The sequence below is a fragment of the Saccopteryx leptura genome, chromosome 11, assembly GCF_036850995.1.
Source record: "Saccopteryx leptura isolate mSacLep1 chromosome 11, mSacLep1_pri_phased_curated, whole genome shotgun sequence".
In the NCBI taxonomy this organism is placed as follows: domain Eukaryota; kingdom Metazoa; phylum Chordata; class Mammalia; order Chiroptera; family Emballonuridae; genus Saccopteryx; species Saccopteryx leptura.
The window spans coordinates 56,662,102-56,674,955 of record NC_089513.1 but is presented as its reverse complement, the minus strand read 5'-3'; the positions used below and the strand labels follow the sequence as shown (position 1 = coordinate 56,674,955).

Below are 12,854 nucleotides of genomic sequence, written 5' to 3'. Positions count from 1 at the left end.
CTCCCCCATGTTATCTATTGAAATTGCCTGGGAGTGGGCTATGGTTTCTGAAATGACATGTCTTCATTCTAGGTCCTGATATAATAGAGCATTATAATAAATAGGATCATTTTTATTCTGTTAGTTTTAGGAAAAACACCTGTGCCAACCTGGGTTCCTTATCGAACTGGATCTGCCACTAGTTAGAAATAAACCGATGGGAATATCATTCAAACTGTCAGTGTTTCAAGCAGTCTAACTAACAAGCAAAACAGAGACAGACTTATAGGTAGAGAGCAGACGGACAGCAGTCTGGAGAGGGGCTGGGTGGGGTGTGTGGAAGGATTAAGCAAAAAAAGATGAGAAAACAGAAAACTAATGGACATGGGTAATAGTCTGATGATTGCAGGGAGGGAGGTGGAAGAGGATATAGGAGGCGTAAATGGTGATGGACGAAGACTTGACCTGGAGTGACGAGCACACAATACAGTATACAGAAGACGTATTGTAGACTCGTGCACCTGAAACCTGTATAATTTTGTTAACCAGTGTTAACCAATAGATTCCATTTTAAAAAATGAATGTTATGAACTTCAAGATTTTAAAGTTTTTTTTCAGCCCTCTGGGATTTTAGTATCTGAGAAGAGTAAGATTGCTGAGAAGACTAGTTCAGGATCAATGTGAGGTTTTGGGTCTTTTAAATTAGAAGACGTAGAGTTCTGTCCACCTTCCTGCTGCCTGAGTGAACGTCTGCCATGTTATTTTCCTTTTGGCACCTGTTCTGGTATGTGATCAAATATTCTAGACAGAATAATTTCTCAGAGCAGCATAAAGCCTGCCCTTGATTCTCCAGGGACTTGGAAGGTAACAACATGTGCAGGAAGCAAATAAGCAATTTAATGTTGTCATGGACTGTTCTCTGGAAGGACTTGACCATCATTATGTAGCCTACTAAAGTATCCTTCTGAGGGTGAGGGAGCCACAAGAAGGTGACTTGATAGCAACTGCCTGTTTAAATAAGAGGCTCAACAAAAGACTTTTCATGAAGGTCCAAGAACTTCAGTTTTAAAATAAAGATGTGAATTTGTTGTTGCTGACCTTTCTACACTTACATTTCAGTGCTTTTTGCCTTGAAACCTTGGAAACCTTCCTGTTCAAACACAAAACCTCCTATGCTACATGAAATTAACTTGTGTGTGTGTGTGTGTGTGTGTGTTTGTTTGACAGAGACACAGAGAGGGACAGATAGGGACAGACAGACAGGAAGGAGAGAGATAAGAAGCATCAATTCTTCGTTGTAGCTCCTTAGTCTCCTTAGTTGTTCATTGATTGCTTTCCCATATGTGCCGTGACCAGAGGGCTGCAGCAGAGTGAGCGACCCCTTGCTCAAGCCAGCGACCTTGGGCTCAAGCCAGTGACCACAGGGTCATGTCTATAATCCCACGCTCAAGCCAGTGACCCGGGCTCAAGCTGGTGAGCCCACGTTCAAGCCGATGAGCCTGCGCTCAAGCCGAGGACCTCAAGTTTTCAAACCTGGGTCCTCTGCATCCCAGTCTGAAGCTCTATCCACTGTGCCACCACCTGGTCTGGCTAACTTGTTTTTCTATAACTCTTTCTCTTTGGTGAATTCAGGCTGTTTTGAGATACCCAAACCATTGCTTGTTCAAGTCAATTCAATAATTAAAAGAAAAAGAACAAGTCATACTAATTATTTGGCATTAATCAGACAAAACTACCTATTGCATGAATTACAGACCACTTCTACTTTTTAGATGGGATGGACCCAAAGTGGACACTTGCTTTTGTAGGGGAAGAAAAATAATTTTTCTCTCTACCCTTTTATGTTCTTAGATGACACCACCTATAGTAAAATAAGATTAACAGAAGAAAAATAAACAAACATTTGATAACCTATAGATCTCCTTTGTACATGGGAAATACTTAGAAAAACTGAGTAACTTCTTGAAATAATCCAAACTACCACCTCCAGTTAAAGACAAAAGATGAAGTTGGGGGGTAGAGAGCACGTTATAGGGGCATTCAGACAAAAAACACAGAAATCAAGGGTATGGTTTACATGCAGATTTAAGTCAGTGACTTCTCCATTGATAAAAGTTTATAGAGGTTTGGACATCTTTGTCTTCCTGGCACAAAAAAAAGCCATCCTTACAAATAGAGATGTAAATGTTTTTTACAAAAGGGTCACTTTTGCTTGGTTTAAAGAGCTTCTCCTGTGTCTACAGTTTTTAAAAAATTACCAGTTCAAAATAGCTCTTGTCCAAGGAGGCATATTTTGGGATGGCAAGTTCTGTTCTTCTTTACCTTCTTCCAATTTCTGGTAATAATTTAAAGGGGAAGTGAATAAACAGGAAAGCAAGTTAGTGATCCACACATGTGGCTCTGCTTCAACAGAGTTGGACAATTACTACAGACTATTATAAATGATGATTCTCATTACAATTGTTCTTCTTTCTTCCAAGTGAGAGGAGGGGAGTGCCCCAACCGGGATCCACCCTGGAACCCCCATCTGGGGCTGATACTCTGCCCATCTGGGGCCATGCTCCCGACTAAGCTATATTTTTATTCCCTGAGGCGGAGGCTCCATAGAGCCATTCTCAGCACCTGGGGCTAATGCGCTTGAACCAATCCAGCCATGACTGCAGGAGGGAAAGAGAGAGAGAGAGAGAGAAGGATGGGGAGAGGGAAAGGTGAAGAAACAGATGGTCAATTCTCTTGTGTGCCCTGAGCAGGAATCAGACCTGGGACTTCCACACACTGGGCTGATGCTCTGCCACTGAGCCAACTGGCCAGGGCCACAATAGTATATACTTCAGGTTGCAGAATATTTTGCTTTTTTGTTGCTTCCTTTGTGAATAAAAAAGAGGCTACATACTAAGTAAACCTGACGAACTCAGGGGAGGCCTGCATAGTGAGCCTTACAAACTCTGTGTAGTACAACCCTGAAGACTTGAAGTGCTAGGTAACCAGCCTTTAAGTGTGTGTCCCAAGACGAGTCAGTTATTTAATTACAGTTATGTTGGAATTCCCTATGGACCTCCTGCTCATCATTAGCAATGCCCTCTCACACCTATATATAGATTCTTAGTCAACTAAGAATACCCAAAATTCGAGCTGGAGGCAATAAATGCCCCTTATTTTCAGAGCCGAATAAGTTCAGACTCTCATTTATTCAGCAAAAGGTTTTGTTCAGATTCCCACTAAGTAATTCCAGTTGAAAAGCCAAAATTAAAAACCAGCTATCCAGTTTTCCCCCATCCTGTCCTGAGTTATCTCAACTCTTATCCTTAGCCTGAGTTATCTCAATCTTTAACTTTTACTTCTACCTCATTAAACAAACAAAAAAAAAAACAGCTTGAATCAAGTCAAGGCCTCTGATTTTGAAACAAGGAGATTTGGAATTCCAAGAAAAAACGTACCCAAGTCCACCCAATGTAAAGTAAGAGCCAGAGGGGCACAATGGGCTCCTGCTGGTACCAAGCACAGGTCCAGGTCTGCAAGGTGGTCCTGGGTGGGTTTTTTCGGAATTCTGCTGTATACTAGGTCAAGTAAATGTCCATGTAAAAAGCATATAAACCTGTAGAGACTTTGCCCGCCCTTCTCCCGCAGGCTGGATTGCAGGTTGCCCACAGCTGGGCTTTTGCACGTCCCCTCCTCCCCAGCCGGGCAAGACTGAGCTCACACCTGGGCCCAATGGTGGCCAGCCGCTTCCACCCTTGCAGACAGAACCATGCTTCTGCGTCCTGCCAATGCCCACCCTCAGGGGAACCCTCAGCCGTGTGGGTGGGGGCGCTGGAGCTCAGACCCTAACACTCACTACTGTAGTCCTGAAAGCTCCCTCCTTCTAAGCGACTCTGCTCTGAGTGCCGCGGGGGAGCTTGTTTGACTGGTGTCCTGCTTCCCTTTGCTGGGCTAGACTCTTCCAGGGGGTCGTAAGACTGGCAAAACTCGCAAGATCTCGCGAGACCCAAAGAGTTGTTAGTGCGCATGTGTCCCGCGGTGGCAGCCGGGAACGCTAAAACAGAAAGTAAAAGTGGACGGATTGGTTTTCTTTCTCTTTCTCTCCAGTGGTTTTGTGGCCCTTGGAGACAAGACTGAGAGGAGGCCCAATAACAATATTGGCTGCAGCTGTAGATACCGTTAATACTGCCCCCGTCGGGGTCCAAAGAAATGAGTTTGGAGGAACTGAACAAGATAACCAGAGAGGACTGGCGAAAGAAGAAGGAGCTGGAAGAACAGCGAAAACTGGGTAATGCTCCTGCCGAAGTTGACGAAGAAGGAAAAGACATCAACCCTCATATTCCTCAGTATATTTCTTCAGTGCCATGGTATATCGATCCTTCAAAAAGGCCTACTTTAAAGCACCAGAGACCACAACCAGAAAAACAAAAACAGTACAGCTCATCTGGAGAATGGTACAACAGGGGTGTAAAAAAGAATTCTGTAACTACTAAGTACCACAAAGGAGCGTGTGAAAATTGTGGGGCCATGACACACAAAAAGAAAGACTGGTTTGAGAGACCTAGGCGAGTTGAAGCAAAATTTACCGGAACTAACATAGCTCCTGACGAACATGTCCAACCTCAGCTGATGTTTGTCTCTGACGGGAAGAGGGATCGGTGGAATGGCTACAATCCAGAAGAACACATGAAAATTGTAGAAGAGTATGCCAAAGTCGATCTGGCAAAACGAACACTGAAAGCCCAGAAACTCCAAGAAGAATTAGCCTCAGGAAAATTAGTAGAACAGGCTAATTCTCCAAAACACCAGTGGGGAGAAGAGGAACCAAATTCTCAGATGGAAAAAGATCATAATAGTGAAGATGAGGATGAAGATAAATATACCGATGATACTGACATGCCTGAACAGAACTTTGACTCTAAGAGACGGATTACTGTTCAGAATCTCAGGTTTCGAGAAGATATCACAAAATATTTGCGGAATTTAGATCCAAATTCTGCTTACTATGATCCCAAAACAAGAGCGATGAGAGAGAATCCCTACGCCAATGCAGGAAAGAATCCCGATGAAGTGAGCTACGCAGGAGATAACTTTGTTAGGTACACGGGAGATACCATTTCAATGGCTCAGACACAGTTGTTTGCGTGGGAAGCCTATGACAAGGGATCTGAAGTGCATCTGCAGGCTGATCCTACCAAACTAGAGCTGTTGTATAAGTCCTTCAAAGTCAAAAAAGAAGACTTCAAAGAACAGCAGAAAGAAAGCATCCTGGAAAAGTATGGTGGCCAAGAACATTTGGATGCCCCTCCAGCTGAATTGCTTCTAGCTCAGACGGAAGACTATGTGGAGTATTCAAGACAGGGGATGGTCATCAAAGGGCAGGAGCGGGCTGTCGCCTGCTCTAAGTATGAGGAGGATGTGAAGATCCACAATCACACGCATATCTGGGGATCTTACTGGAAGGAAGGCCAATGGGGATACAAATGCTGACACTCTTTCTTCAAGTATTCCTATTGTACTGGAGAAGCTGGGAAGGAGAGTGCTAATTCAGAGGAATGTATAGTAAAGGATATAACCGGAGAAGAAGCCATGAAGAAACCTCAAACCCTCATGAAGATGCATCAGGAAAAACTAAAAGAGGAGAAGAAGAAGAAAAAGAAGAAGAAGCATCAAAAGAGCAGCTCAGATAGCGATGACGAAGAGAAGAAACACGAGAAACTGAAAAAGGCGCTGAATGCAGAGGAGGCCCGCCTTCTTCACGTCCAGGAGCTCATGCAGGTTGATGAGAGGAAGCCGCGTTACAACCCACCTATGAAACGCGGGAACCCACCGAGGAGGAAATGGAGGCTTACAGGATGAAGCGTCAGAGGCCAGATGACCCTATGGGCTCTTTCCTTGGACAGTAGGGACCAGTCACAGATGGTTACCCACAATAAACACAACAGATAAAATACTCTTTTCAGCTTCTTGCCGATGGTTGTATTGATAAATGGCAAAGTCAGTGTGTGCTCCTCTTGCTGTCTGACTTTAATAAAACTTCCAGAAGTGTAAAAAAAACAAAACCAAAAACCTGTAGAGACTTTAATGAGTTTATTTGAACCAAACTGACAATTGCCAAGAAGCTAAATCTCAGTGGGTTGAGAAAATGCTACAGAAAGTGACCGTTTTACCACTTATTTGATACATCAGATCAGAATCAAAGGAAAAAAGATGTAAGAGGGATACATAGAATCCATTGGTGGTAGATTAGGGAGGCAAGAGAAGGCAAAGCGAGGAAATCTCTGAAATTAGATAAAAAGTAAAACAGAGACACACATACTTGTGGGCAAACAAATTTAATATCAGTCATTATTTTCATCCTCAGGCAAGGGAACTGTTTCCTTGACTCTCAAATGTGAAGTGCATTCATGACATATTTCCTGATTCATTTCTTAAATGTTTCTTATGTTTTCTCTGTTGAGGAAAGGTGTGGGTTGGAAGTAACTCAGGTCAGACATATCATGGGTGAATAAAGTAAAAAAAAAAAGGCCAGCATCATAGTAAGAAATGTCCAATGTGCTAAGTTTATTCTATATCACAATTACCCATATCTGTTTTGTGTTGACAGTTGTCTTCCCAAAGAGACCACCGGAAATACTTGATCGAGCAAAGCTAAGTGTGTTAGGTGCACAGCAGGCAGGGAGAACACCACACTGTCAGTCTCACTGCATGCCTGAGTTTAAGGAAAAAATTAGAAAAGGTATTATGGAGGGTGTTACAGCCTGTATTGAGTGATTTTAAGGTGTGTCTTGCAAAGCAAGAAATAGGATGAAATTGGGCAAAGTTTAAGACATAATAGCTTTGAATCTTTTCCACACTGAAAGTCTTTGTTAATGCACATCCCTGATGCCAGGAGACAGGTGGGGCAGCTCCTCAGGGGCACCAGTTGTCTTGCTGGGGAGGGGATTGTGCAGCGTTGGCCAGCTCAGCAGAAGTACAAGACCTCACTAGGGAAGGGTGGGCCACCACTTGGGCCCAGAGGGTCCAGAGGGCACTGTAGAATCATCATCCTTAGTGCTGTCCATCTAGATGTCCCTGACCCACATTTCAAGATCCCAGGTTTTCCTCACCAAGGCCCTAGCCTTTTACAGAACAGACTTGCCTTGATTGAGCTGAAAGCTCGCTGGGGCTCCTGGACTCTAACAATGCGGTCTTCAGTCTGCATTGGGCTGTGTCTGTCCTTTCTCTGTAAGAGATAAAGGCCTCTTTGTAAACTGTCACAGAGACCCTATGTTAACAGGCCTCAGTTGCTCGTTCTCCTTCTGGGTATCAAATCAGCTTAGCAACAACCAGCTCATGCTGCCATATTTATAGGCATCTTTGATCTGCATTATAAAAAGGCTTTCATCATGGCAACTGCCACAGCACTCTCTGCACCAGAACACTTCCAGGTCACTGCTGGGGAAATTTTAAGCAATGTAGTCACTACCTTACACCAGGGGTGCTCAGCATCCACCTGTCCAAGACAGCAAGCTCCTTCCCTGCTGGGAAGGGGTTGGACCAGTCCCACAGGCCCATCTTACAGCCTTTTTTCTAAAACCATTCTTGCCCCTTCTCGTATTATTCTGGGTCTTCCAAGAAGCAGATGCCATGACCAGTTAATTGTGCAAGAAATTAAGAGAAAGACCCATGAGAGGTAATGGGAGGGCATCAGACTGCAATAGAGGTCTGAGCACAAATGGAGGAAGGAAGTAGGGATAGAAGTGTAAGTGGAAGTCTCTAGACTGTTTTTGAAGTTCTTACAGCAATTCAAAAAGACTGGTGCCAAATTCTGAGCTACAGTTGCCCATCAGACACCCTGGAGGGGCCTGCGTCAGTGTCCTGCTGTGCTTCATCTGTCAGTCTTGGGCAGGCTGCAGATCTTGCAAACTCAGTAATGGGTTTCAGAGCTCAACATCTGGGTCAGTGGTGGGATTCAACTGGTTCGCATCAGTTTGGTAGAACCGACACCTAATTTTTTGTTGAATTTGGTGAACCAGTTGTTAAAATGATATTTATAATCAGGGTTTTCTCTAAAGTGGGTGCCTGGGCAGCTGCTCAATGTGGAAATCACAAATTTACATTCCTTACTCTCTTTATTTTTATTTTTCTGAAGTTAGAAGCAGGGTGGCAGTCAGACTCCTGCATGTGCCCAACCAGGATCCACCTGGCATGCCCATCAGGGGGCGATGCTCTGCCCATTTGGGCAGTTGCTCTGTTGTGGCCGGAGCCATTCTAGTGCCTGAGGCAGAGGCCATGGAGCCATCCTCAGCGCCCGGGCCAACTTTGCTCCCATGGAGCCTTGGCTGTGGGAGGGAAAGAGAGAAATAGAGAGGAAAGAGAGGAGGAAGGATGGAGAAGCAGATGGGTGCTTCTCCTATGTGCCCTGGTCAGGAATTGAACTTGAGACTTACACAAGCCAAGGCTGATGCTCTACTGCTGAGCCAACCAGCCAGGGCCTCTTTATTCTTTTTTAATGTTCATCTGTGCAACAGTGTATTCTAATACCCTTAGTCATGTTCATTCCTTCCATGGCTGGAAAAAATTGCAAGTGAGGACACCAATCAAGAGGCAATATGCCACCTTCAAAATAAAAGTCTGGAACCAGATGGCTATACTAGTGAATTCTACCAAACGTTTAAAGAAGATTTGGTTCCTATCTTTCTCAAAGTCTTCCAAAAAATTGAAGAAGAAGCAATACTTCCAAACACATTTTATGAGGCCAACATAATCCTCATACCAAAACCTGGCAAGGACAACACAAAAAAAGAAAACTACAGACCAATATTGCTAATGTATACAGATGCAAAAATCCTAAAAAAAAAAAATACTAGCAAATCTAATACAATACATTAAAAATAATAATTTATCATGATCAAGTGGGATTCATCCCAGAAACACAAGGATGCTTCAACATACGTAAAACGATTAACATAATACACCATATCAATAAAACAACAAAAACCATTATGATCCTATCAATAAATGTAGAAAAGGCATTTGATAAAATAAAACATCCTTTTATGTTTAAAACACTTAAAAATGGATATAGAAGGAAAATACCTCAACCTATTAAAGGCCATTTATGACAAACCATCAGCTAACATCATAGTAAATGGTAAAAAACTGAAAACTTACCTCTAAAATCAGGAACAAGACAAGGTTGCCCACTCTCTCCACTCCTATTCAACATAGTGCTGGAAGTTCTAGCCAGAGCAATCAGACAAGAGAAAGAAATAAAAGGCATTCATATTGGGAAAGAAGATGTAAAGGTTTCCCTTTTTACAGATGACATGACCCTGTATATAGAAAACCCCAAAGACTCCACAGAAAGACTATTAGAAACAATAAACCAATACAGTAAGGTTGCAGGATACAAAATAAATATACAGAAGTCTATTGCTTTCTTATATGCCAACAATAACACTTCGGAAAAAGAACTAAAAAAAATAACCCCTTTTAGAGTTGCAACAACAACAACAAAAAATATTTGGGAATATACATAACAAAGAATGTAAAGGACTGAAAACTACAAAGCATTATTAAAGAAAATTGAAAAAGACACAATGAAATGGAAAAATATTCCTTGTTTGTGGATAGGAAGAATAAATATAGTTAAAATGGCCATATTACTCAAAGCAATATACAAATTTAATGCAATTCCTATCAAAATTCCAATGTCATTTTTTAAAGAAATGGAACAAAAAATCATCAGGTTTATATGGAACCATAAAAAACTCCAAATAACCAAAGTAATACTAAGGAAAAATAGTGAATCTGGAGGCATTACAATGCCTGACTTCAAACTATACTACAGAGTCACAATAATCAAAACAGCATGGTATTGGCAGAAAAATAGGCAGAGAGACCAATGGAACAGAACTGAGAGCCCAGAAATAAAATCACATATGTATGATCAAATCATCTTTGATAAAGGAGCCAAAAACACATAATGGAGAAAAGAAAGCCTCTTCAATAAATGGTGCTGGGAAAATTGGAAAGCCACATGCAAAAGAATGAAACTTGACTACAGTTTGTCTCCTTGAACAAAAATTAATTCAAAATGGATCAAGGACCTAAATATATATGAAACAATAAATTACATAGAAGAAAACATAGGTACTAAACTCATGGACCTTTGCCGTAGAGATCATTTTATAAATTTGACCCCAAAGGCAAGGGAAGTAAAGGTAAAGATAGATGAATGGGACTACATCAGACTAAGAAGCTTCTGCACAGCAAAAGAAACTGACAACAAAACAAACAGACAGCCAACTAAATGGGAGATGATATTTTCAAATAACAGCTCAGATAAGGGGCTAATTTTAATCCAAAATATATAAAGAACTCACAAAACTCAGCAACAAGCAAACACTACAATAAAAAAATGAGAAGAGTACATGAAGAGACACTTCTCCCAAGAAGAAATACAAATGGCCAACAGATATATGAAAAAATGCTCATTTTTACTAATTATTAGAGAAATGCAAATCAAAACTATAATGAGATACCACCTCACACCTGTTAGATTAACTACTATCAACAAGACAGATAATAACAAGTGCTGGAGAGGCTGTGGAGAAAAAGAAACCCTCACCCACTGTTGGTGGGAATGTAAAGTAGTACAACCATTATGGAAGAAAGTATGGTGGTTCCTCAAAAAATTAAGAATAGAACTACCTACCGTATGACCCAGCAATCCCTCTACTGGGTATATACCCCCCAAACTTGAAAATATGAGTACATAAAGACACATGCACCCCCATGTTCATCGCAGCATTGTTCATGGTGGCCAAGACATGGAAACAGCTGAAATGCCCTTCAATAGAGGATTGGATAAAGAAGATGTGGTACATATATACAATGGAATACTACTCAGCCATAAGAAATGATGACATAGTATCATTTACAATAACATGGATGGACCTTTATAACATTATATTTAGTGAAATAAGTAAATCAGAAAAAGCTAAGAACTGTATCATTCCATACATAGGTGGGACACAAAATTGAGACTCATGGACATAGATAAAAGTGCAGTGGCTGGGGGAAGGGGGAAAGGGAGGAGAGGGAGGGGGATGGGGAGGGGGAGGGGCTTAAAGAGAAAAAAATATAGGGTGACAGAGGATGATTTAATTTTGGGTGATGGGTATACAGTATAATTGACTATCCAAATGATGTGGAGATGTTTTCTCTAAATTTATGTGCTCTGGTTGACCAATGCCACTCTGTTAAATTTAATTGTCTAAATAAAGAAAAAAAGAAAAGCGATATGGAAATGTCTTAAATAACAGTTTTATTGTTTTTTGTCTGGTATTATTTAATATTTTTTCACTGATATTTTAATACTCTTATTATATAATCTAGTTTTATGTACCTCTTTTATTGTTCTTATTTAAATATTAAATGCATGAAATAATAAACTACCTTTTGGTATATATTTTTTTATACTTAAAATGATCATTAGGGTAGAGAACCGGTTGTTAAATTATCTGAATTTCACCACTGATCTGGGTCCCTCACACAGTCTTACTCTGGGCCATTAGAGATGTGAGAGACATTCCCCAGAGCATGTGCGCGGGTGTGTGCACGCGCGCGCGCGCGCGTGCGCGCACACACACACACACACACATATGCACATCACAGGGTCTCACAATGTATAGAGGAATATGTAAGAAAAGTTTTCTTTGGATTTTTGCATTCACTTAAATATCAAATTATTTGAGTAAAAAGCATAAGATTTGTTTTTATGATAATGTACTCTTCATTTGCTAAATTGAAATTTAAATATGACTAAATGCCCTAGTTTCAACGTTAATTTGGAGGAAAAAATGTACATGTGATTAATTTAAAATATTAAAATTTAGGCCCAAACTACCTTGTCAGGATTCTCGTGACATTTCCCTGTGAAACCTACATGCTGGCTATATGTTCTTACTTGGGGTCACTGCTCACATATTCACCTTTTTGACTCTTTCCCTTTGCTTTGCTCTTCTTTCTGTCTAGAGTTCCTTTTCCTTTCATTTTCCACAAAGCAACATCCCAATAATTATTCAAAATCCAGATTAAATACTACTCTCTCGCTTGCCTGGTTCCGGAGTTGGAACGAGTCATTCCTTAATAGGGCTGTAAAATTTCCTGGAAAGACAGAAGAGGAAGTGTTTACTTGTGTTTGGAATGGTGGTGGCCACTCTCATACATCTTGTGTTACCCTCACATCAATCTGGCAAAGCCAATACTATTATCCTTAGGTTTACACATCTATTTTTTAATGCTGTGTAACAAATTAGTGGCTTAAAACAACACACATTTACTATCTCAGTTTAGCTTGATTGGGTCTTCAGCAAAATTGCCATTGAGATCTTGGCCAGGGCTATGCCCTCATCTGAAGACTCAAATGGAGAAGGGTCTGCTTCATGTAAGTTGTCGGAAGGATTTATTTTTGGGGGATGTAGATAGACCTCATGGTAGCTTGCTTCTTGAAACCTTTCAAGGAGAGCAAGCCTCTAGAGCAAAGTGTTGTATTAGATGGAGTCCTATATAATATAACATAATCACAAGAGTGACATCCCACCGCCTTTGTCATATCCTACTGTTTAGGAGCAAGTCACAGGGTTATGGTGGACACAGTCTTTCAGTCTACCTACAGACACAGAGAAATTTGCACTCAGCTACGCAGACAACATTCTTACTAGTAAGAGACAGATGCCAGAATTCTTGTTTTAACTGAACCTAAAGCCATGTAATTGGCATAAGACCATATGCATTTATTTTATTATAGTTAGATGATATGAAGGGATGGAATTACTATGATGCTTAGGAAGCTTCAATTTTAAGGTTCCTCATTTGTATGACCTCTCCCAAGGCCTTGGGAGGGC

General features: G+C 41.1%; 1 pseudogene; it reads left to right on the top strand.

Moving 5' to 3' along the window:
• The first annotated feature begins 3,456 nt into the window (after nt 1-3,456).
• On the top strand, nt 3,457-5,864 carry LOC136382908 (pre-mRNA-splicing factor SLU7 pseudogene; annotated as a pseudogene).
• The last annotated feature ends 6,990 nt before the right edge of the window (nt 5,865-12,854 follow it).